The following is a 27,008-nucleotide window of genomic DNA, read 5'->3' as shown; positions in this document are numbered from 1 at the left end:
TAAGTCTGGGTTAAAAACCCCACCTTCTGCAAGAAGCCCATCCCAGGCCTCAATCTTAGTGCCTGTTCTCTGAGATGATCCCCAATCTGTCCTACAGAGACCTTGTTTGCACACAGTTGCTTGCCATGTTATCTCCCCCATTAGACAGGGAGCTCCCTGACAGCAGCAACTGGTTTTTGGTTGGTTTGGTTTTGGTTTGGGGTTTTGGGGTTTTTTTTGGGGGGGGGGATGGTGTCTTTCTTTGGATCCCTAGAATCTGGCACATAGCAGGCACTTAATAATTGCTATTTGACCTTGTGACTGACTGATAGTGAATTTGTAAATAACGTATTCCATCAATATTATAAATCTTAATGATGCCTTTAAAAAATAATCATTTCTACCTACCATAGTGATTTGCATACTATAGATACAAAATAAATAGCAGTTGTATGAGACAACTAGAATTTAGCTATGAAATATTTCATATTTCATAAATAATATGAAAGTCAATTTTTTTTAAATGAAGGCCTGGGTAGGCTAGGTGGCACAGTGAATAGAGCACCGGCCCTGGAGTCAGGAGGACCTGAGTTCAAATCTAGCCTCAGATACTTACCACTTACTAGCTGTGTGACCTTGGGCAAGTTGCTTAACCCCTACTGCCCAAGCAAAAAAAATGAAGGCTCAAAGCAAGACTCACACATCTGATTTGTTTAAATTATAATCCTAAACAAAAACTCCATGCTATGATTATTATAGTGAAATGCTTATGCAACTTTCTGTATTCAATAAACCCCTATTAAGGGCACCTACGGGCTGGGCACAATGCTCAAAATATAAAGATTAAAATTCCACAGCTCCTACTCTGGATGAGCACAGGGTTTTACTGGGGGAGAAGGATATGAACACAGGTAAGAAAATGTGGGGAAAAAAACATACGAATTAAACAGGAAGTAATTTGCAAGGGGCAGAGAGGCCATAGCACATGATAGGGGGTCATTGGTGCAGCACCCATGTGAGAGGAGGCCTCAAAAGAACTGAAGGATTCTGGGAGGAAGAGAGAGTATATTTCAAGCATGGGGGAACAGTTTGTGTAAAGTTGCCTATAGCCTGGACAGGTTTGGCTTGAAGTAGAATGAATGAAAAAGCCTCAACCTGAGATCATAGGAGATCATAAGAGCCTTCAAATACCAAGCACCAACAGCCAGACTTCATCCTCGAGGCAAGGAGGAGTCTGCAGTTTCTGGAGCATGGTCAGATCTGAGACTTAAGAACATTATACACAATAATGGCCACAGTGTGTGAGGACTGACTGCCCTTCTCAGCAATGCAGGATCCAAAACAATTCCAAAGAACACATGATGGAAAATGTCAGTCACATCCAGAGAACTATGGAGTCAAAATGCAGAACGAAGCAGACTATTTTCTGTTTTGTTTTTTTTTTTCTTTCTCATGGTTTCTCCCATTCGTTACAATTCTTCTATGTAATACAACTAATGTGAAAATGTGTTTAATAGGAATGTATGTGTAGGGCCCATATCAGATTGCAAGCTGTCTTGGGGAGGGAGGGAGAGAAAATTTATAACTTATGGAAGTGATTGTTGAAAACTAAAAATAAATAATTTAATTTAAAAAAAAGAAGAATTCTGGGAAACCCCTATGACTTGATGAAAAGTAAAGTGCGCAGAACCCAGACAAGACAACCGTAGCATAAAGACTCCTAACTTTGAGAACCTCAAGAACGCTCATGACCCAACAGAAGAGTTCATAAAGAGGGCAGGAAGAGAAGCAGGAAAGAGCAGGTCCTGTGAGGAGAAGGCGGGAGTCAATCCAACAACAAGCATTTACTAAGTGCCTACTATACCCTGGGTGCTAGACATATAAGAACAGAAAGGAAACGGTCCGGTTTCCAAGAAGTGTACATTCTACCGGAATCCAGACAGCCAATGACCCACCCAATCAAACGCTGGAGAGCGGTCAAGAAAGATGAGGAAGGAGTGATGGGATTTGGCAACTAAGAGATCCCCTTGAAGAGGGCAGGGAGGATGCCCCACAAGTGCCAGAGCAGTGAGAAAGGCAAAGGGGTGACCAAGAGCTTTGCAGCTTCCCGTGGGAGTCCAGCTGTCAAAGAGAGGGACCCAGCAGAACATCTCTGAGAGGGGAAAGGCTCAACTGAAGATTTTTTTTAATAACGAAGGAAACCTGGACACATTTGTAGACAGAAAGGAAGAAGCCATTCAGTGAGGAGAGGCTGGAAAACAGGAGCTGGGGGAATGAGGCTGGAGGCCAACCTCTGGTAGAGACACTCGAGGAGCCCAGGTCCAGGGAACCCCTCTCTTCATCAGATTCTGAAGGGGGCAGAAAGACCATAGCACATGACAGGGGGTCATTTGTGCAGCACAGAAGGGAGGGGGAGGCAGAAAGGGCTTGAGACGTACAAGAGAAAAGAAGAGGCAAGTATGAGGTAAGGAGGGTGGGGAAATCATGAGGGAGGTTTACAGAGAGAAGAGGAGGCTTGGAGCCTCTGTGGAGAGTGGAATAAAGAGTCATTTAGGGACTGACATGAAGGGATTATGTGACAAAAATCTATAAAAAACCCAAGGCTGAGCTGGTAAATGTTTAGTGATTGGCTCCCTTGGGAGAAAAATGTACACTGGACCAACTTTTGAGTTTAATCGGCCCTATTAACATTTTCCTCATTATTTTAAGTATAGACAATCATCCAAACATAATTCAAGCCCTAACCTGTAGCTTCCCTGATTTCCAAAGCATTAGTACTCAGACTAAAAGTTTAACAATCAGCTTACCAGTAAGAGCTGGCACCAGCACATCCCTGAATATACCCAATCAGCAAGGTAGTATGTTCACTAGCAAGGGCTTGGCAAGGCATAAATGGTTATGGGACAAAGGGGCAAGGGGAGGTCAGTACATACTTGAAATGGTTAACTACAGGATCAAGAGGAGGAAGGCAGAAAAAAAGAAAACAAACAGAATGAAGGTGCTGGACTGGGAGAGCACTGAAGAGAGCCTACAAATGGGCAGAGTGAAGATGAAAAACTGGTTTAGGAGGAACAAGGAGAAATGGAAAGATATAAGCCTAAACAAGAATCCCATGTTAAGGGGCAGCTAAGTGGCGCAGTGAATCAGGAGAAACTGAGTTCAAATGTGGCCTCAGACACTTAACACTTACTAGCCATGTGACTTTGGGCAAGTCACTTAACCCCAATTGCCCTGACTTCCCCCTGCCAAAAAAAAAGAATCCCATGTTAATATACAGAACATGGGTTTGAGAACTGGCCTCCTAGGATGAACTGTTCAAGGGAGCAAGTACTCCCTCTCAGCCCTGAAAGCAATCTGGGCCTATCAAAACCTCTGGACTAGAAGGCAAGCCTGAGCCATGCCAAGGAGCTTTCAATCAGACATCCACACAGGCTGAGAGGAAAGCTCAGAGACATCAGAGGAGAAGCAGGAGCAGCAGCAGGGACAATGATTTCTGCAGACCTGCCAGGGCCTTAGGTTTGAGCTGGAAGGAACGGGTAGACAGGGGCAACAGCCAAAAAGAGAGAGACAGAGCAGTTCCTTCTCAGGGGGCCAGTTTGAACTGGAGTCCTCAGCTCTCTAGTGCTAGTCTGGACCCCTCCCTCCAGACTGAAAAACCACCCCTGGCACTTAAAGCTCCCCGGCCTCCAACGTCTGGTTATGAGCCAATCTGCTTTGTCCCCTCTTGTCCTGACCCAAGATATCTTAACCAAGGGTATAACCAATCTGGATCATGCCAAGCTCCCAACTGGTTGAGGCTTTCTCACCTGCTAAAGATGTCAGGACTTAAAGAATGTGCTCAATGAAGGGGGTACAAAGCAGGAGAGGGGAAGGATTGCCCCATCTTACACACCTGCAATAAGAGCTCATGTACAGCCCCCTTTTTGAGCCAAATGCTCTCCACACCACCAATCCAGGAGGCGGTCAGTCCTAGCACTACTGCATCTGTTTTACACGTGGGAATGGAGGTTCAGGTTAGATGGCACATCTAAGGTCACAAATACAAGTGTGAAAGCTGGGAGATGAACCCACATCTTCTGGCTCTAAGTCTAGATAGAAAGCTGAACCCAGATATTATAAGAACAAGTTTACAGGAACCAGTTAAAGGTGCTTATGAAAATGTATCCACTGAACTCCTGAGAAGATGTAATATAATTATTATCTCATCTCACATTTAAATAGTAAGGTTTAAGAAGCACATAAAGGCCTTAATTTAACTAAAGTCCATCTTGAATCCATTAAAAATGACCCCTGCCCTGGGAAAAGCCTGAAATAAGAGAAGAGCTAAGAGATGAATGAACACCGCAACAGGGGAGTAAGAGATGTTCATTTCCAAGTTTCCTCCTGTGCCCATCAGAGAACAACCTAACAGCTCCTTGTCTCCCTTCCAAGCTCATCTCAATTACTCCAAAGATACTTAATAAGGTGCAAACAGAGGGTAACTCACAAAACAAAGCCAATAACAAGAGGGCTAACCTAGAATGAGAAGAGCAAACTAGAGAGGAATGTTTCAAGAAATCATCATTCTACAGAATAGTGGGCAGAGACCCAGTGAGCACCTCCTCTGCCTTGTTGCCCAGTACACATGTGCACAGCTTCTGCTTTTTAGCTTTTATTAGACTCCAGGTGGTCCTCTGGTTTCCCCGCCCTCTAATCAACAATATCTCACATGTGAATTAGAGCTTTATGGTTAGAAGATATTTTTTTCTACATTATTTCATTTTATTCTCACCACAATACTTTGAGGAAAATCATATTTATCTCCATTTTACAGAGGAGGAAATTGAGGCCCTGAAACAGGAAAAGAAAGACTTCTGGTTTTCTGGTTCGCACCGGGCTGGCCCTCTGACCAGGGCCAGGCGCTCACACTCTTTCTTCCACACTGCCGTCTCTCCTTCACCATGCATTGCTGTCAAAGCTTTCCCTCAGAGGAACTTTCAAAGAGAAGTCCAAGGAACTGTACGCCCAAAGCCACATACGTATGTGTTTATGTAAGTGCACACATATCCATAGTAAGATCATAATATGTGCTCCAGTAGGTGCCAAAAATAGAAAAACACTTATTTGTGACAAGCAAAGAAGACGTACGTATGTCTTAATACAGCAATACAACAGGAAAGGTAATATAACCTTAGTTTTTGGTCTCGGTTTTTTTTTTTTAGTTCACTGTTATGGCTTATAATGAAATGTGATATGCAAAGGTTTTATTGCTCTGTGAAACAAAAAAATTCCACTTTTTCCAATCTGTCATGTTTATTTATATGCTTTTGCCCTTTAGACTGTATTATATCAATTCATCTTGCTTTTCCCTTCTGTTCACTTTAAACGTCTGGCTTCTAACACCTTTAAATCTAAATAGTTCCACTCTATTAAAAAAAAAAAAAAAAAGGATGGTAACATTTGAACTTGAAAGTCTACAAGCTATTCCTATGGATTTTTGAAAACCCAGTCTCAAAGTACTTCTCCAGAAACCCCTTGTTCTAACTTTGGTCCATCCTCTTGAAGAGAACGGAGCCTAGGTTACCTAAACTCTCCTTAAAGAGTTTGCATTCAAACAGCTCATTCCCACACCACTTTGTAAAGCCCTCTGCATTCTGGTTCCTGGCTCTGCCATTAACTAGCTATGTGACCACTGACTTCCTCACTCTGAGCCTGAGATATTTCATCTGTAAAATGGAGGGATTGGACAAGATGGTCCTTTTCCAGCTTTAGGATATTATAAGTCTATATTACATAAAGAACAAAAGTCGACTTTGCCAGGACAGAATAATTATGGACTGAGGTCTTTTAATATATATCATCCAAGAAAGGAGTTCTAAATCTTTTTCTGAGAATCAAAAAAAAAGTCAAAAACAGAAAATTCTATTGTTTTATAGGCTATAATTGGGTTTTCCCATGACTGCTATGCAAGCTTTAGTAGGCCGATAAGTTTAAGATCAATAAATACTGATCAAAAGCCATCAGCATTAAGATAAGCACAATAACTGGGACAAAGCAACTACTAAGTCCCATCCAGCATCCTGGGAAGCTACCAGACTGAATTAAGACTAGAGACTCCAGGGAGGGACTTCCTCAACAGTTCTGCAGCACTTACCAATGGGTGGCTTATGAGGCACAAAGGGCCACTCATGCTGACCTCTTGGATTTCTCTGTACCTAGAACCTCAGAATAGCATCTGAATGCAGAGGCCAAGGCCAGGAACAAATAAATGGGGGAAACTAACAGAAACACGTAAGTGGAAATGAACCAAAACTTAGATGGAACAAATGCAATTATGCATTCATAACCTAGATTGTGAAATAGATAAGAAAGCTACCTTTCTTCCAAGTGGGGATTGACTTTTTTAATGGTTCACTATGAAAAACACAAACACTTGGCAGCCATGGCTATTGAGCCTAATCTTGGCCCAAGATGGGAGGACCTGAACACACTATAAACCATCCTTTGCAATAAGAAGAATCTCTATGGCCTGCTTATGTTTTTACAGCATGCTGCATTCTTTTTTTTTGTCACTCATCTCATCTTAGGGCTAAAAAGTAAAAAAGAGGCCACCTGTTGATTAAACAAAGAAACTGGTGAAGCCCATTTGGCAAGAAGGCTCCTGATGAAAGCCAGTTTCAGAAAGCAAACAATATGGAAGCATTTAATTTGGCTACTAGGAAAAAATAGAATTAATCCCAAACTCCCAAGCTTTTAAAGAGAAGTTAGAACAATCTGTAAGTATGAAAGGAAGATGAAGGGTACAAAGGAGAAAAATAACACAATTAGATCTAGGCTTGGAATTTAAATTCCTAGGAGGTAAGTTTTACTCAATTTACACAGTTTATTAGACTGTGTAACTAATTTCTTTGGTAGGAGAAAACAAAGACACAGTCACTGCCCTCAAGGACAAACAACAAAGTAAGGGAGATAAGAAGTATACATATAACTATAATGAAAATCATAGGGATAAGGAAAAGACATGTAATTTCACTGGTAAAGGAAACTCCTAAATGATGGGGCTCCCCCTATATATAAACAGGTCAGCATCTTCTATGAAATTTACATTCTCAGGTAGTTGTCTGGGACAGTAACAAGTCAAGTGACTGGCCCAAGTTCGCAAAGCCAGGCTATTTCAGAGGCAAGACTTGGACCCAGGTCTCCCAGGATCGAAGGTCAGCCTTCTCAGTCCACTAGGCCATGTCCCATCTTATAAAAAAAAAGGTTACAACAACTCAAAACAGGCTAAGTATGAGTGGCACCAAAGTACTTTAAGAAACCACATACACCTTACACTGTGTTTAATATACCAAGAATATTCACTATTAAATAACAGGAGAACCAATATTCATTTCAATTCATCTCAATAAACATTTATTATATATATATTAAGTACAAGACACTGTCCTAGATATAAACACAATGACCTCAGTCCCCAAGGAACTGACATTCTACTGGAGGGAAACAGTGAGCAGAGAACAGAAATACCATGTATTTACAAAATAAACAGAAAGGAATTTGGGGGGGGGGGGGGAAGCACTAACACGTGGAGGAATCCCAGGTTCTTCAGAGGGGGCATTTGTGTAGATCTCAGAAGGAAGCGAGGGATACCAAGAGGCAGAGGTGAGGAGAGAGTGGTCCGGGCATGAAGACGACCTGCACAAAGACTGCAGGAAAACCAGGCTGACTGGAAGGTAGAGTGCACAAAGGGGAACAGTGCGTAACTAGGAAAGAGAGGATGGGACCAGACTGTGAAGAGCTTTGAAGGCCAGAGTCAATCAGTCAATCAATACTTATTAAGTGCTTACTATGTGCCAGGCACTACACAAAAAAAGTAAAACAGCTTTCCAGGAGCTCAAATGCAAATAACTATGTACAAAGAAATGGAGAGAGAACAAACTAGAAATAGGCAACAGAGAGAAGGCATCAGAATTAAAGGAATCAGGCAACAAGGAGCTGCCCAAGCTCCCAGAGCAGGGCTATGACAAGGCCTGCCCTTTCATGCAGCAGCTGTACGGAGGATGGACGGGGATGGGAGAGACTTGAGGAAAAGAAACCAGCTAGGCAGCTTCTGCTCCAGAACGCCAGACACTGAAACAGCAACACTACAAGGGCAGTCAGTGGGGAAAGACTGGCCCACACTAACCAAGGCAATGACCCAAGACAATCCCAAGATTCCACACTGAAAAAGTCCTCTCCAGCACCAGAAGAAGGAGCAATAAACTCCAAGTGCGGAGCGGAGCATGGTTTTTTCCACATATTTTATTTTTCTTGTTTTTTTTTTTTTTTTGCAACACAGCTACTATGAACATGCTTTACATGACTTCATGTGTATAACTGATATATTGTCTGCCTTCCCTTCATAGGGTGACAGAGGGGCTAAAGGGAAGGAGAGAATATGGAACTCAAAATTTTAAAAACTGAATGTTAAAGTATATTAAGAAAAAATAATAACTAAAAAGACACTTCTGCAATAGTCTACAGTGAGAGGTGATAAGGGTCTGCTCTAGGGTGTGAGAGTGAAGAAAAAAGAATGCAAAAGATGGTGAGGTGGCAAAAGCAGAAAGACTTAGTAAAAGGTGGGGTATGGGGAAAGGAAAAAGCTGAGGATGATTCCAGAATTTTAAACCTTGGTGAATGAAAGGATCATGGTGACCTTGACAAAAATCAGGAATTTAGAGGCGGGTAACCTTTTAGGAGAAAAGATTGTGACATATCCAGGCAGAGATGTCAAGAGGGCAGGTGCAATACAGAGCTGAAGCATAGGAGAGAATGGAGGGCTAGCTATGGAGATCTGGGCAGTCCCTTTATAGAGGCTGACCCCACAGGGACTGATAAGATGACTACACTCACACAGTTTGATGTCTCAAAAATAAAATTACAGTATTTAAAAGAATAACACATTAAAAAAGTTAAGGAAAAATATTTACTAGGAAAGAAGCAATAAATACATTATACTATGAAAAATTTTAAATCCAGTTCCTTTCAAATGTGCAAAGGACCACATTCTAGAAAGACAAAGAAAATATGATGAATACCCTAATTCCTCTAAAATGAAACTTCTGCAGCAAGGAATTGTTGTAATCCTTGTGCGGTGTGATTAAAAAATGGCAACCAGTAAAAGGGAAGAATCAGCTGGAATTATCCAGCAGTGTACCCAATGGATGGAGGCTGGAGGAGGGGGACCACTTTTGCCTTATAAGAAATAAAATTTGTGAAATGATGAAACAAACCAGAACAAGTCCGAAGCTACAGTACCTTGGGATTCCTGAACTTTATGATAGGAGGACAAAGGTCAACAAGGGTCAGAATCTTTTCATTTCCAGGAAAGAAAGACTTTAAATCAAAAGCATATACACAAGGAGACATTACACATTTTTTTTAAAAATGTAAATTATAGCAAATTGAAACTTGAGTTAAAAAAAAAAAAGATAAGGAATCATCTAAAGTAGATCTTTTGGCACTAAGAGGATCTGAATAGAAATGAGGGATGTTCTGAGAGGTGACTCTAACAACAAAAGTCAAAGAGTCAGAGAGTCATAGAGTCATAGAATGTTCGAACTGGAAGGGACATGAGAACATGGAACATCTCGTCAATGAGGGATCTTTGTGCTCACCCAGTCTAACTAACAGCTTCATTTGCCAGTAGAGAAAGGGCTGTGGCAGTGGCGGTGACAGGGCTTGACTAGAGCTAGCTGGGCTGCCAACCTCAAAGCTACACATGCCTACTGGACGTACGAGCCAAGAAGAATCCAGTCTCTTGATTCCCACTAAAGCATCCTCAACCCCATCTCCCAGGAAAAAGAATCACACAAAGATGCCTGAGTGGGACAGTGGGATCACTAAAGGAATCATACAAAGCGTTGAAAGAGAGAGAATCCAGGACTTGTTGGAGATCTCACACCAAACGCGGAGCTCCTGGAATTAGGAAAAATTAGTGTCTTTTTTTGTGGGCATTTATTTTTTATTTCATTGATGCTCTGAACTCCCAATATATCAGGTTGGCACCTGCTCTGTAATTTATTTATAGCCTTAAAAAATTTTGCCTGAGGAACCAAGAAGGCAAATTGCCCAAAGTCCCAAAGCCCAGCAATAAGAAGGAGGAGGAATAACTGAAACTCAGATTTCCTGACTCTGAGGCCAGCTCGCTAACCACTGAGCTTTACTGGACCCTCCAAAGAATCATTTACCAGGCAGAAAAAATGCAACCTTCTACAAAAAAAGAGCAAAAAGTCCATCAGTCCAGCAAAGATCTTGGCCAAGAACTGAAGATGCCAAGAAAGGGGCGTGAGGGAAACCTCTGTTCTCAAGGAGCTCCAATTCCGATGAGAGAGAGAACACGCAGACAGCCATGTACAAACAAGATGTTTTGTTGCTGTTCAATTGTGTCCGACTCCTCATGACCCCATGGACCCTTTATCCTCCAATATCTCCCAAAGTCTATCCAAGTTCATTTCCATTGTTTCCATAACACTATCCATCCATCCATCTCATCCTCTGCCATTCCCTATTCCTTTTGCCTTCTATCTTTCCCAACATCATGGTTTTTTCCAACTAGTCCCATGCTCTCATTATGTGGCCAAAGTATTTAAGCTGAAGCTTCAGTATTTTACCTTCTGGTAATAGCTCAAGTTCATTTCTTTTAAGTGTTGGCTGATTTCACCTACTTGATGCCCAAGGGACTCTCCAAAGTCTTCTCCAACACAATTCAAAAGCACCAATTCTGTAGCGCTCTGCTTTCCTTATAGTCCAACTCTCACAACAATAGCTTTGACTATACAAACAAGATATAGATGGGATAAATTGGAAAATAATCAACTAGATTTAAGTGGCATTGAAACGGCTTCCTGCAAAAGGTGGGATTTTACCTAGGTCTTGAAGAAAGTCGGAAGACAAGAGATAGAGAAGAGGAGAGGGAGCATTCCGGGCATGGCAGGTGGCCAGGGAGAGAGTGTGCCTGGTACAAGGAATGTACAGATGTGACTCAACAAAAGGCCTTCCTGAAATGAGTAAACTAGAATATCTTGATGTCATATAAGCCAACTAACCTAAAAGGTGAGTGCTGGAAGAGACCTTAGAGACCATCAATTCCAGCTACCTTATTCTAAAGAAGAAACAGGACCCTTGGAAGACCAGGACCTTGCCTCCAACATGGGGACAACCAAAGGAACAATATGCCAGAGGACACAGCCAGGGTAAGAAGGGCCACCACATCATCATCTGAGACTGGGTGAAGGAGGAGAAAGCTGTAGAAGGCATCTGAGTGATAGATAAGAGGGGTAAAAGGGAGTTGGTGGAGAAAGACGTCAATTTTTTTTTTCCTGTAAAATACAAAGCAAGGTTCTCAGGTGAGAGAATGGGGGAAGGCTGAAGAGGGATGAAAAGGTTTGGAAGATCTGACAAATAATTGGATAGATAAAGAGAAAGACAGGAAAAATAAAGGATAATTTTAATGTGGTAAAGCTGAGCAAGGAGGAGGATGGCGGTGTTCTCAAAATAAAATAGGAAATGTAAAGAAAAAACTCGTTTAAGGGAAAATATAATAATTTTTTGTTCCTGAAAACTGAAGATGAAACACTCACTCCTCCCACTCAGAAGTAGGGACTGTTGGCACAGACTGTTACAGACACCATCAGATATGGGTGCTTTGGTGAGCAGCTAACTTAATTTGCATTGTCATCAAGGAGGGCTCAGTAGGGGGAAAGAGACATAAGGGGAAGAGATTACACAGAGAAATAACTGATATTAAAAAGACCATTCATGTTAAAATTTAAAAAAAAAAATGGTAGAAAACCATTTTTAAAGCTAAACATACAAAAGAAACGACACGTACAAACATAAGGATACACAAAATAAATACAAAGTGATCTGGAGGGCACTAGCACCTGAGGATCAGAAAGATCTCACACAGAAGGTGACACGTGAGCAAAACAGAAAAGCAACTGGCTTCTGAGAAGCAGAGGCCAGGAAGAGCATCTAAGGCATGAGAGTGTAAATGTACGGAAATGGAAGACTGGAGAGTGGTGCCTAAAGCCAGAGTGGCAGGGCTATGGAAGAATACTTTAGAACAGTACAGAATAAGGTGGGGGAAAAGTCAGGGGAGACAAGCTGTAAAAAGGAGGAGCTTCTCTTTGATCCCCAAAGTCCAGTCATTAAGCCTTAAATCCACTCTAATATGCTATCATCAGGCCTGAATCTCTTTATCTTGCCCAGAAGTGTAATTTGAAAGACTGAGAAGATGCTCTGCTGCCTAAGTCTAAATATATATGATGGCTATAAAATTCGCCGGATCTTCAAGTATAAGCATCTGAGAACTTCAAAACTCACCCTGAAAATGGAAGGGCCATAAAGACATAGTTTATCCAGGCCTGGTTACACTGATTCACTGAAGGCTTCGACATGGTACCCCGGCAATCTCCTCACTCATCCTGGGTTTCTACTGCCTGCTAATCTTTGTAACCTATTGTTTCCAGGCCAGAGACCATTCTCTTCGAAAGAGGGGAAAAAAGTAAATGGTGCACAGTTTTTTGCCTCGTTCCTCCTATAGGAGAAGCAGTGTGGCTGGTAGGTAAGGTGCTAACTTTGAGAACAAGATGATGTGGTTTAGACACTCACCTCTTATCTGTAAAAGGAAAACAAAAGCCTGCAGTCTTTTCTCCCAGGATCTCTAGAAGGCTAAAATAGGATGGTGCATGTAGAACATTTGGCAAACATTAAAATACTGTTGTTGTTGGTACTGCTGCTGTTTCCCTCTGTTCATTGCCTTTACTTCCATCTTCTACATGTCTTCAAATGTGAATTTCCTAAGCAGCCATATCAGTCTCTCTTTTTTCCAAATCAGAATCATTTCTGGTTGTATCTTCACAATTTCATATTTAAAAGTTCCCAGGAGGGGTAGGCTAAGTGGTGCAGTGAATAGAGCACCAGCCCTGAAGTCAGGAGGACCTGAGTTCAAATCCAACTTCAGACACTTAACACTTACTAGCCATATGGCTTTGGGCAAGTCACTTAACCCCAATTGTGGTGCCCTGCCCCCTCCAAAATAAACAACAAAAAAAAAAGTTCCCGGGACCTTTGGGACAATTTTCTGAGCAAATGCTAAGTCACTGGATCCTCTATATCCTTTCTCTGAGCCCTCTGAAGTCAGCTCTCCCAAAGTGGAGGATACACATTTTTCAAATCCATCCTTTCTCTCCAGCTCCAAGTATTACTCACGATATGTCATCCTTGATAAAGCACTACAGACCTTAGAGGCAAATGGGGTGTTTTCAGCATGACTGTTAATTGAAGGTAAGAGCATCAGATAAGAAAGATAGTTCTGAGAAGTGAATAATTAACTGAGATGAAATCTGAAAATTAAGGTTGAAATTCCAGACCAAAGCTTGAAATTAAGTAATGATAGGCTCTTAGACATGGATGAAGTACACCTAAAAAGAGCTATTAAAACAGAAATGCTTGTAAACTTGAAAACCTAATCAAGAGAGACTTAACCTAAAAAAGGAAAAAAACACCACACTCACAGATCAACAAAACCTTGCACCTTGGTGCTATATTTTCAAGATGTAAAGGAGTGTCAATAACTAAGAAGAATGTCAGCAATAAACCTATAGTTAAAATGTCTATTTACAAATGCACAGAATAAGCATAACCACCAGGGTAAACCAGAGATCCAAATGCAAGAAAGCCAATTTTGCCTCATAGCTATCATTGAGACCTGAGACTTGGAAGGATGGGACTCATGGTGAGAATATGATTCTGGGAGTATAGAACTTATTCAAAAGAAACAGTATAGGTTAAAAAGGGTGGAAGGTTTAAATAATGAAATATATGAAGACACTGCTATGAGGAAATCCAAGAATCTGAAGGGGAGAGAATGTCTGGGCATGGGTCAATGGAGGAAGAAGGGGAAGCATATTGTGGTAGAATTGTATCACAAACCAGCTGGTTATAATGGAGTATTAAATGGTTTGAGAAACAGATAACACCCTTAGTACAGAAATACATTATTACAGTAAAAGGGAACAGCAGCTACTCAACATCTTATGAAGTGCTCTGTCCGTGGTCTTTTCACAGCTTCAGCAATCTGGAGTTGGCATTTCCTTTTGTTCTCCTCTGCGGTCTGAAAACCAATACCCTTGCTGAAGAACAGTGAGACCAGAGGAAGAGCTCTGCTCCCCTCGAACCTTCTAACACTGTACCGCCTTCTAAAGCAGAAAGACAACTGTGCCCTTGGTTTTCTTCCAGTCTAAAATTCTTGTCACTGTCAGAATGTTTTTCCCCAAACTCAACTAACTCTTGGCTTTAGCCTCCCTAATATATAATGATACCTACCATTCATGGGTATTCATCCCGCCAGCCAAATTTCTCCTTTTTGCATATTTTAACTCATTTATCATAGTAACAGATAAGCTCACTATAAAATTCCATAAACTTCCAAAGGAAATATGACAAATAATCTGAGTGTACTTCCATGTTAAGTCCTACAGAATCCCAGACAATATATTCTAGATAAGTGAAATAATGCAAAGATTTCTTTAAAAATTGAATTCAAGGGGCGGCCAGGTAGCACAGTGAGTAAGAGCACCGGCCCCAACAGTCGGGATTACCTGAGATCGAATCCGGGGTCAGACAGCCCCCACCCAGAAACATCTGGCCGTGTAACCTTGAGCAAGTTACTTAACCCCAATTGCTTTAAAAAAAAAAAAGAATTGAATTCAAAGGAGCGAAATGTATAATTATGGAAGGATATCAGAATCCCACATTGAAATCCATTCCTCATGACAAATGAATAATCAAACTAGACAATAGCAAATATGAAATAGCCACCTTATTCCTATAGGAAAATGCATTCAGGGTTAAATTTCGGATGCAAGGTTCAGATCTCTGATCTGCTAAAGCACACAAGCAGAAACGGACCACAGGCAAGGATGGCTTCTACGATCTGGGGCAGCTGATTTAGCAGGGAAAGATGAAAAACAGGTTAAGGAATAGCTCTTAGCAATAGCGTGGGAGATATACGTAAGCCACAACACTGATTTAACATTGGCAAGTCATTTAATTATTCAATAATCCCATATTACTACCCACAAAGCTATCTGCATAGGATTGGTAGTAATAGCATATAGAATGCTTTGAGTTCCTAGAAATTTGTTTTTTGGGGGCGGCCAGGTGGCTCAGCGAGTAAGAGCACCGGCTCCAGTGTTGGGACGACCTGGAGATCGAATCTCGGGCTCAGACACTCAGCACCACACCCAGAAATAACTGGCCGTGTAACCTTGAGCAAGTTACTTAACCCCGATTGCTTAAAAATATTAAAAAATTAAAAAAAAAAAAAGAAATTTGTTTTTTGGCAAATGCTTTATAAATTGAAGGTGGTAGCTGACATCTCTTCAAACCATTTTTGGGTATAGCTTGAAAGCAAGATCTGTGAGCTGTCTTTAGTAATTCCATCTCACTGGATGGCTAGACTTACTGTAAAACTTAGAAATGATACAAGAAGACTGTGCAGAACATCTAAACACAGGAAACAAAACTGCCAGGTGGGTTTTGTTTTTCTTGCTTTCTCAAGGTCTCCCACCTTGAGGGAAGGTGTAGGTGAAGAGCAAGAGTGTTGACCTGAAAATAAAATAAAATTGAATTTTAAAAAACAACTAAGGGAAGAGCGCTGGCCCTGGAGTCGGGAGACCCAGGATCGGTTCCGGCCTCAGATACTTAACACCCACACAAAATAACTGGCAATGTAACCTTGAGCAAGTTACTTAACCCCAGTTGCTTTAAAAAAAAAAAAAGAAACAACTAAGGGAAAATAATCCTGTAATCGTTAAGAAGAGAGGCTACAGGAGAATAGTGAAGGCAAAGGGAAAGATTAAAACTGGGAGAAAGAATGATGAAAATACCAATGATGAAAGATCCCATGGGGGAAGAACAATTTTCTGTAAAAGCAGATGAATGCTTTACAGTAAAGATTATCTGCAAGAATTTGGTACTTAAAGAGCCCACTTGTCATGCCTTAGAATAAGAGGAATCAGAGCTCCTGGGGGCAAATGGCACCCAGAAAGTGGGAGGGCATGGCCCCATGGTGAATAGAAAAAAAGTGACCACAGAAAGAGCAAAGTTTAGTAATCAAATAATGTACAATAATGTACAAAATAATGTACATAGGACAACTCCTACCAAAGTGAAAATATCCTGTTATCTGTAGGAATTGGGATTTATATAACAGTGATGTACAAGGGGGGAAAAATAGGGGGGCCTCCAAGGGTAAGTTCTAACAAAGAAGACAAGGGGTTCAAATCCTACTCCATCACGTACCAACTAAAATGCCTGGCACAAGTCACTTATACAGCTAAGGATCTTAGTCTCATCTGTTAAATAAGGAAGATGGACTAGGTGAAATTCAAGACTTTTTCAACTCTAAATCTTATGACCTAATGAACAAAGAATAGCACAAAAGATGCCAGTGCTTAGCACAGTGCCTAGTACACAGTAGATGCTTAATAAATGCTCACTCACTGACATTATCAAGGACACAGTGTACAGTAGAGGAGGTGGGCCAGGTATGTAGTGAAAGGAAGAGGACAAACATGGGAAGCTCAAGGATTTGAGTGGGATCTGTAAAATATTAAATGACAAGTCCTAAGTTTATTTCTTATTCTTATCTATAGTCTATTCCACCCAGCTACTTTTCTCTTTTTATAACCAGTACTAGACTATTTAGTACTAGTTGGAACTAATTAAACTAATTGTCTCCCTTGATTCAAGATCTCTTAATTCCTCCCAGTAAAATTTGCTATTTAGTCTAGTTCTATAAAGTATTTCTTTGGTAATCAGATGTAGAAGTGAAAGGAATAAACATTTATTAAGCACTTACTATGTGCCAGGGACCATGATAAACTCTTTATAAATATTATCTCATTTCATTAGACTGTTTTACAACGAAATCTGTCCATTAAGTAGTACCATCATTTTTATTTTGCCAAAGTCCAAGCCATAATCATTGCATATCACTTTACTTAAAGACATTCTTTATTAAAACTGTTTATAACTTATCTACACATGTAATTCATGGGCTTTAGGAGGCTGAATCCCAGGTATTTTATACATCTTATAGTAGTTATTTTGAATGAAACCTAACTTTCTATTTCCTCTTAGATTTAGTTGCCATTGTATAGAAATACGCTCATTTTTCTGGGCTTATTTCATATCCTGCTACCTTATTGAAATCACTAATTATCTGAATTTAGTTTCTTTGCAGATTCCTTGAGATTTGCTAAATAAATCATCATGTTATTAGCAAAGAGGAACAGTTTGGACTCCTTGTCCTTCAGTTCTTTCTCTTATCAACTATATGAGAATCTATATCTGATTCTGAACTATATCAAATAAAGACATTTTAAAACCAAATCAAAGCAGGGAAAAGGGATATCCATGTTTCACTCCTGAATTTACTATGAAAACATCTAATTTTCCCCTGCTGAACACATCCCTAGTTTCAGATATATTTATTTTGCTATATTGCATTAAAAGGGCTTTCACTCATATACTTTGAATGATTTTTTAGAATAAGAGTTATATTTTGTCAAGATTTTTCAGCATTTGGGGTGGTGAAGTGAATAGAGCACTAGCTCTGGAGTCAGGAGGACCTGAGTTCAAATTAAGCCTCAGACACTTAACACTTACTAGCCATGTGACCTTGAGCAAGTCACTTAACCCCAACTGCCCTGCCTTCCCCCCTCCAAAAAAGCAAAAAAAAAAAAAAAAAAGATTTTTCTACATTTGAGAGAATCGTGGTGTCTGACATTTTTGTCCTAATTTATACATGTTGCTGTAGGATTTTTTTTATGTGATTGCTACTAATTGATTTTAACAATCTGTAGTTCTCTTTCTTCCCTTGCTGTCAGAACTATATTTGTCTAATAAAAGGAATACGGTATATTTTTTTCTCAATCTAAGAAAACTTAGTACAGTCAGGTATTAATTATTGTTTAGAAATCTGACAATTCTTTGGCAAATCCATGTGGACCAAGGGTTCCTTCCTCCCTTGCTGATGGTTCTTTTGTACCTATTTCAAGCTGCATGCCTGAAACTGAACTAAGGTATCTATTTTGTGTTCTGCTAATCTGGATTTTTTTTTTTTTAATTTTTGTAATTCTCTCTCTCTTAAATTCTCAGGTCTGCTGACATATAACCAGAGTAGGTTCTCATCATTCCTTTTATTTCTTCTCTATTATGGTTTCACATAGTTCATTTTTTTTGTTTTAACTTGACTTCCTTGCCAGAAATAATATGAAAACATGGAAACCAAGTTTTCAAACCTACTTTTAAAAACCTTCCAGATGAAGAATTCCAGTGGATTTTGAATGTATTTGGTGAAAATATTAAAATGCAATAAATAGGTTCTGAGTAATTTGCAAGAAGAAATGGGTGACCTCCAAAAAGATATAAATTTACTAACCAAATTTCAATAAAAAGCTATCTAGAATGAAAAAATGACCATGAATTAGCAATTCTAGTCAATCATGTATTCTTTCCATTGAGATCTATGGATCACAGGAGGTATACATAGACTTTGGGAAACTAAGGACCAGAAAGATTCAGTGATTTTTCCACTGACACAGAGCTAGTGAGAAACAAGATTTGAACTCGAAAGCTGCCAAAAGTAAATTCCACATAGTTCCACTGTATCTCTATGCAGTATCTTTTTCCAGCTTTAAAATGAATCGACCTTGGAAATAAAATATTGAACATTTTGTGACACAATGATTCAACATGCTGTTCATTCAACAAAATGGTATTCATTTAGATTACTTTTTTTTTAACTGAGTCTGCAAAGGATTTGTCTAGTCTTCCTGAGTTTTAGTGGGGGGGTTTTTTGCATGAATTTTTAATTTCCATGTCCTTTAGCACATAGTCTACTTTTGCAAAGTTATCATGTGGCACTAAGAAATACATATACACAGACAATTTTTTTGAATTTTTCATTATTCTCATTCAGAAGTCAACCTCTTCTTACAGCTCTAATTTCCTAAGAGTTTGTTCAGTTCCCTTTTATTTGTTTGATCTGCCCAATTCTGAGAGAATATTAAAGTCTCCTATCATTGTTTTACTGTATCTTTTAGCAATTTAGTTAACCCTTCATGAATTTAGATACTATGACATTTGGTGCCTATGTTTACTATTCATATGATTTCAATGTCTACAGTAGCTCTAAGCAAGGTATAGTTTCCCTCTATTAATACTGCAAATTTTTTTAACATTTTTGCTTTGATAGCATGATTACAATATGAAATAAGCAGAAATGGGAAAAAACATAATGACTACAATTATGTGAATAGAAAGAACAAGAAAATCAAAACATCTGAAACTAAATACTGTGGAATAATAACAGCCAAGTAGGGCCCCAAAGGAGAGATATGAAAATGCACCTCCCCCTGATTATTTGTAGTAATGAGGTACAACAAATGGGAAACACTTCGATTTATGTCAAGACTTGTCTGACAATTTTTCTGAACTATTTTTTTTCTGTTTCTTTGTTAAAACACATACCTCTCTAGGGAGAGTGAGTGGGACATACTAGGAAATACATACGATCTGAAAACAAAAAAATTTCAATTTGAAATCTAAAAATCTATGTAATAACCTAGAAGAAGGCTTGCTATGGAGGATTTCTGGAAGAACATGGTTAACGGCCATTCTGGAAGGACATGGCCAAGGTCCACTCAGGGATGAGTTTCCATTTGCACTAGTAGAAGGAGGACATTTGATGATGAGATTACAAAGCCACTGACACACTGTGTACCCCTTTATCCATGGATGTAGTTATCTAGCAATGAAGAAGAATAGAATAACTTCAGTCACCTAAACACAAGAATCTAAAAAGAGTTCTAGAAAATTAGATTATAACAAATATCTTGCTGGAAAGTATTTTCTAAAAACTTCATTGATGCCCCCTACTCCCCTTGGATGCCACCCTTCAAAGGTGCATATGCAGGCCAAAAACACCACATGGCAGAAGCCAGTAAGAACACTGAATGGTGGATGATAGAGAAGCAGGCATACTGTGGCCTTCTGACAGATAATGCTATCATAACACAAGTAATAAGAAAACCTGAAGGGATATTTCATTCTTTAGGAAAAAATCCTCACAGAAGAGAGGGGGAAAAATTAAATTTACATCCTTCACTAGTTGTATGAAAACTGAGCATGAGGCCACATAACACCACAGCAGGGCAGTGAGTTCCATCACAATGACATTCTCAGGGATGTGGATGGCTCAGAGGAGCTAATGCCTGGTACAATTCAAACACCAGTTCAGACCATTGTCACCCATCTGATGTGTGCCTGACTGGCCTAATGGGGATTCTTTATAATCTGTCACTATTCCTGCAAAACAATGCCAGGGCAATGTTACAAATGGCTTGTCAAGAGTATTTATTGAGGTCACATATATAGGGGGCATTAAGTCCACACATGCTGTAGAACTGTGGGTCATGACCCCACATGGGGTCAAAAAAAGTCTGGCAAGAGTAAACACTTTCTGAATGCACGAACAAAATGAATTAAATATCAAATTTGCAATGAATCCAAGGTATTTCTGGCAGCACTTGCCCAAGCTGCATCTCCCAACTTCACTGCAGCCTGGGCTCTGAACAAAAAACATGTCTACCTTGCCCTGCACGCGCCTCCATGCCACGCAACCAAATGATGCTGAAATACGAAAAGGTGTTGAGAGTGGAAAAAGTTTAAGAAGCCCTGCTGTAGAGGAAAAAAAGAGTCAAGAACGGGCCTGCCTTCAGTTTTTTAGTATTCCCAAATCTTTCTGCATGTAGGCCTGAGATTCACTGAATCATGTATAAAATTAGTCTGCAGAGTTGAGAGAAGATACTTTATAAACGTGAGCTATAAAAACCATTATCAAGAAGAATATACTCCCCTAAAGTTAAAACTGTGATATTTAAATTTAACATATTTAAAACATATTAACATATTTAAAAATAACATTTGATAACATAAGAAGTGTGGTATAGCTGTTAGAAGGGCTGGCCTTGGAGTCAGGAAGTTCAGGATTCAAGTTCAACCTCTATCACAAGCTGAGTGACTCTGGACAAGTCCAAGTCCCTTAACTTCTAAAGGCCCTGGCAATTCTCTGCTATAAATCTAAACTATAAATGAGCCAGAAATCTGCAGCAAGCTTCTACTTTACAGGTTTCCCACAGCAATGAAATCAGAGATCCTAAATAACACACACGCACACAGTTTCTACATATCAAACCAGGGTTTCATACTGATCTAGAAATGAAGGTCCTAATCAAATTAGGCAAAGAAGAGACCAAGCTATCACTCTCTGCATATGATATGATGATATACTTAGAGAATCCTAGAGAATCAAGTAAAAAACTACTTGAGACAATAAATAAATTTGGCAAAGTTGCAGGATATAAAATAAACCCATATAAATCCTCATTATTCCTGCATATTTCTCATGAAATTCAACAGCAAGAGATAGAAAGAGAAATCCCATTTAAAGTTACTGTAGACATTATAAAATATTTGGGAATCTGCCTGCCAAAACAAACCCAAGACCTATATGAACACAATTACAAAACACTTTTCACACAAATAAAGTCAGATCTAACTAATTGGAAAGACATCAATTGCTCGTGGCTGGGGCAAGCTAATATAATAAAAATGACAAATTCAATTTTACCTAAATTAAATTACATATTTAGTGCCATACCAATCAGTTTACCAAAAAACTACCTTATAGAGCTAGAAAAAATCATAACAAAATTCATTTGGAAGAACATAAGGTCCTCAATATCAAGGGAATTAATGAAAAGAAATGCTAAGGAAGGCAGCCTAGCCATACCAGATTTTAATCTGTATTATAAAGCAGCAGTCATCAAAACTGCTTGGTAGTGACTGAGAAATAGAATAGTGTATCAATGGAACAGATTGGGTACATGAGACTTAGCAGTCAATGACTAGTAATCTACTGTCTGATAAACCCAAAGACCCCAGTTTTGGGGATAAAAACTCACTATTTGACAAAAACTTCTGGGAAAACTGGAATGGTATGGCAGAAACTGGGCATAGACCAATATCTAGCATCATATACCAAAATCAAGTCGAAATGGGTGCATGATCTAGGGATAAAGGCTGATACTGTGAGCAATCTGGGAAAACAAGGAATAATTTGCCTGTCAGATTTGTGGAGAGGGGAAGACTTTATGACCAAACAAGAGTTAGAGAGCATTATAAAATGCAAAATGGATAATTTTGATTACATTAAATTGAAAAGCTTCTGTACAAACAAAGCCAATGTAACCCAGATTAGGAGAGAAGTGGAAAATTGGGAAAGAATTTTTACAAACTATGTCTCTGATAAAGGCCTCATTTGTAAAATATACAGAGAATTGAGTCAAATCTATAAGAATACAAGTCATCCCCCAATTGATAAATTTGGTCAAAGGATATGAACAGGCAATTTTCAGAGGAAGAAATTAAAAGAAATTATAAATATTATTAAAATAATATTTATAAACATATGAAAAAAATGCTCTAAATCCCTATTGATTAGAGAAATGCAAATCAAAACAACTCTGAGGTACCACATCTCACCAGTCAGATTGGCTAAGATGACAAAACAGGAAAATGACAAATGCTGGAGAGGATGTGGACAAATTGGAACACTAAATGCAATCCTGGTGGAGTTGTGAACTGATCCAACCATTCTGGAAAGTAATCTGGAATTATGCCCAAAGGGCTATAAATAATTTCACACCCTTTGACCCAGCAATACCACTTCTAGGGTTATATCCTAAAGAGATCATAGAAGTGGGAAAAAGACCCATATGTACAAAAATATTTATAGCAGCTCTCTTTCTGGTAGCAAAGAATTGGAAATTAGGGGGGTGCCCATCAATTGAGGAATGGCTGAACAAGTTGTGGTATATGCATGTTATGGAATACTATTGTGCTATAAGAAATGAGGAGCAGATGGACTTCATATTTACCTGGAGAGGCTTATACAAACTGATGCTGAGTGAGAAAAGTAGAGCCAGGAGGAATTTATACACAATTACAGACACAATGGATGTATAACGACCAACTTTGATAAATTGGACTCTTCTCAGCAATCCAGAATCATAAGTCAAACCCAAAAGACTCATGATGGAGAAAGATGTTTACAACCAGAGAAAGAACTGAGTTTGAACCCAGATTGAAGCAAACCACCTGCCCTTTTTCTTTTTCTTGTTTGGTTTTGTTTCTTCTTTCCCATTCTTCATTCCATCTGATACAATCCTTCTTTATAATCTGACTAATGCCTAATATGAAAGTATTTGCAGATACTATACTTGATTGTATGGCGCCATGGCAGGGGAGGGGGGGGTGGGGGAGGAGAGAAAATTTGAAACAAGGAATTGTGGTAATGAATCTTGTAAACAAATTAATAAAGACCAAAAAAATAAATTATGATAATGATACCCCAAATAATAGATTTCATGGGGTAACTGTGATAAATGAGAAAATGCAGGCAAAGCACATTGCAAACTTGAAAAAAAAAAAAAGAAAAAAGAAATAAAGGTCTTATGTTGTCATGTTGGCACAAGAACTGGTCTTATCACAAAAAGAATTACAATGTGCACCAACTCAGAAATGCTAGGTTCTCCTAAAACACACAAATAATGGTTGAGGGGTTTTTTTTAAATGTTTTGAGCACTATTACAACACCTGTACAAAATCTATGTTAGAAAAGTGGTGGCAAGAGTGAATTTCAAACTTCTAACAAGAAATGTCCACACTAATATCATCACTTGTATGAAAAAACACAACCGTGGGAGGATTCCCCTTGTCTGTGTCCAAGGAGGCTGATTTCACAGCAAAATAACAAATGCTATCCCCCCCTCCATTTCAGGAAGGAGGAGAATGAGGAGGCGGGAGGAGAATGAGGAGGAGGGAAGAGAATGAGGAGGAGGAAGGAGAATGAGGAGGAGGGAAGAGAATGAGGAGGAGGGAGGCAGCAGAACATGTCTTGGTGGAAACTCTGATGAACAAGCCAAGAGGCTCCATGGGATAAATCAGCAGGGGAAGGCATACAGACATAGATTTCTTCAATGATTTTAAAGCCATCATGGCCTCAAAAACTTATCCAGCAATCAAAAAAGTTTGATCTCCATTTCTGCTAAGTGGTTAATGAAAAAAAAGCAAAAAGCAAAAAAAAAGACAGGAGGAATCAGCTTAGCATCGCCACTGAAAGGCTCTAAGCCCACACCCATGACAGGGCCCTCAAGTACACCAATCCCAGAGCCACCTTCTGAAGTCTGCTCAAGAAAACAAGGATTGTACTGGCACAGGCAATTATTTTTCAAGGTGACATCATGGTAAGAAGACCAAAAGCTGATCAAAACTTTCCTACCACTAAAAAGAACCCTGTGGAGGCATGTTATATTCTAACGATAACTTGTACTGCTAACAAATGTGATTTTTCCCCGAGATGTACTATTCTCAGCGGCAGGTAAGGGGTTATCCTGCTGCCACTGGCCACATTCCTTAGGTAAAGAGAGTAGGCTAGAAGGAATAAAATCAAGCCATGAAGAGACAGAATAACCCAAGGCTAAAAGCAGGAAAGTTCCTACTCTCAAGACACATAACAAATATCTGATTTATGATTTTTAAAATATCACTTCAAAGTTTCAATTGCTTTATCAAATATATGAACTTTAAAATGATGCCATTTTCAGAATGAATATCCCAAAAGAAACTATACTATTAAAAGGAAATCAGAGTAACAGAAAAGTGCACACACACTCCACAGGAAGATTTACCTAGGCAGCTAGGTGAGACAGTAACTAGAGTACTGGGATAGAGCCAGGAAAACCTGGGTTCAAATGTGACCTTAAAAGCCTACTAGCTGTGTAAACTTGGGTAAGTCTGTCTGTCCCAGTTTCCTCATCTGAAAAACGGGGACAATAAAAATACCCCCTTCCCAGGACCGTTGTGAGGATAAAATGTCACAACAATTATAAAGTGCTCTGAAAACATTGGTTTTATACCAATGCTAGCTGTGACTCTCATTAGCATAGATTAAAGTGATAGAATCTCCTCAAAGAGCAGAGATGACTGTCTTTGACATCCCCTTCCCCCTCATCTCACAGATGAGGCAATCTTGCCCAAGGTCTCTTACCTCTTACTATACCGGAAGCCCCTGAAAGCTACAAGTCCTGAATTTTGTCCTGTTAACTTGTTTTTAAAATATTTTGATAGCTAGTTCAATATAATTGGTTTCCTTTGTCGTCTTAACATCTAAAAACATGAAAACAAACAGGGATAGGTCCATCAGCTTCATGAGAAGGTCAAATGGGGCTATAAGAGTTCAGAAGTCCTTCTTTAAGCAAACATCATTCTGGTCTGAAAAGATTCCAAAAGGAATGTATGTAGGTGCACACACAGTTCATATACGATACATGCAAATTCACAAAGGATTGGTGATTTCTTCCCAAATGCATCTTTCCCTTAGTAACTAAGTTCTAGGAAGCTGCCTGGGTGACTCGCCATGGTCACATGACTAGCAAATGTCTAACCCCAGATTTGAACTAGTCTTCCAGATGGCCGCACACTCAGCCTATTATGCTACCAGGCCCCCTCCTTCCCTGTGCTGTGCATATCTGTGTACATACATACATAACACATTACACACATACATCTATACACAGAGTGAGATATAGTTGATTCAAAGGAAAAAAGAAAGATGCGCGGGCTACACCATACATATGTAAAGACTATGTAAAAGATGACTTTGGTACACAAGATGAGACTTTGAACAGAGGATCATAGGCTTAAAATTAGAAGGATGTCAGAAGTCCAACCACCTCACTTTACATAAAGAAACTGAGGTCAGGAAAGATTAAATCCCCCATTATCAAAGAAATTGCAGGCTGAATTAACACCCACATTCATAATAAATATTCACAATATAATTAACACAGATATTCAAATGCAAATCTACTAACAAAATAATGTCTATTTTCTTTAAGGATTTTCAATTGAAGTGGCAAATACAAAATTAACCATGTAATTTTCAGGTTATTCCTGTCCTTTAAATATTGCTGGGGTTCATGGCAGTACTAGACTTTTTGACTGTTTTAAACCAACATATTAATGTTAACATGAAAATTTCCAAGGCCTAAGATGTTAAATAGGAGATTGTGATATAAATTAGATATATATGAATTTCAGTCAGACACTCGGATTCCTATACATAACACAAAATCCAATTAATTCTTTTTCATTCTAATTGAGCAAAATTTGGTGATAAAAGGGGCAGCTAGGGGGCGCAGTGAGTAAAGCCGGCCCCGGCCTGGAGTCAGGAGGATCTGAGTTCAGCTCAGGCCTCAGACACTTTAACACCCACCAAAAAAAAAAAAAAAACCCAATTGCCCTCCAAAGGACAAAAAAAATATTGGTGATAAATGGGGTCAAATCAGCTTTTAATTCCTGCAGGATGATTATTCTAAGTGTGGATTATGCACAGTCTTACTTACAAGATCCTAGGACATAATTATTCAAGGTAATATAGCTCCTGCTTTAGTACCTATAACTTCATTACTTTTGCTTTTCCCTCTCCACCCCTATAGGGCACACACAGAGTTCAAAACAAGACCAGCAGCATAAAGAGGCTGTAATGGAAATGCAAATTTAAAGATCTTCCCTGCCCTTAGGCCCTTTGATAGGCTTAAGAGACTCTGAGAGCCCTCCTTGATTTGAAAATATACTCTGCCTCCTAATAGGCTGAATCAGGTCACAAGGAGCCTGTGGCAGGAGGTTTGGTTTTCAGGAATGCCCACATCTTGATGCTGTGTGATTGGGCAGTGGGTCAAGAGGGTGGTTACATTCTCTGACCCAGGAGAAGGCTATATAATCCCTGATGTGAGACTTTGCTTTGGGGCTCACTTTGAGAAGTGTTCTGTGATTTGATCAGATGAGACTCTGGAAGCCGTTGTTGAGAGCCC

At 39.4% G+C, this 27,008-nt stretch overlaps 2 protein-coding genes across 2 annotated transcripts in view; both read right to left on the bottom strand.

Moving 5' to 3' along the window:
* Positions 1 to 27,008, bottom strand: part of HP1BP3 (heterochromatin protein 1 binding protein 3) — a 483,172-nt gene that overhangs the window by 363,806 nt on the left and 92,358 nt on the right. The window lies entirely within an intron of this gene.
* The window catches only part of EIF4G3 (eukaryotic translation initiation factor 4 gamma 3), a 411,795-nt gene that overhangs the window by 322,160 nt on the left and 62,627 nt on the right, over positions 1 to 27,008 (bottom strand). The window lies entirely within an intron of this gene.

This window comes from Petaurus breviceps, unplaced genomic scaffold (genome assembly GCF_028583685.1).
Source record: "Petaurus breviceps papuanus isolate PSGF00001 unplaced genomic scaffold, PetGlider_PUasm1.0 91041, whole genome shotgun sequence".
Classification (NCBI taxonomy): domain Eukaryota; kingdom Metazoa; phylum Chordata; class Mammalia; order Diprotodontia; family Petauridae; genus Petaurus; species Petaurus breviceps.
This window is presented reverse-complemented; position numbering and strand designations above follow the sequence as displayed.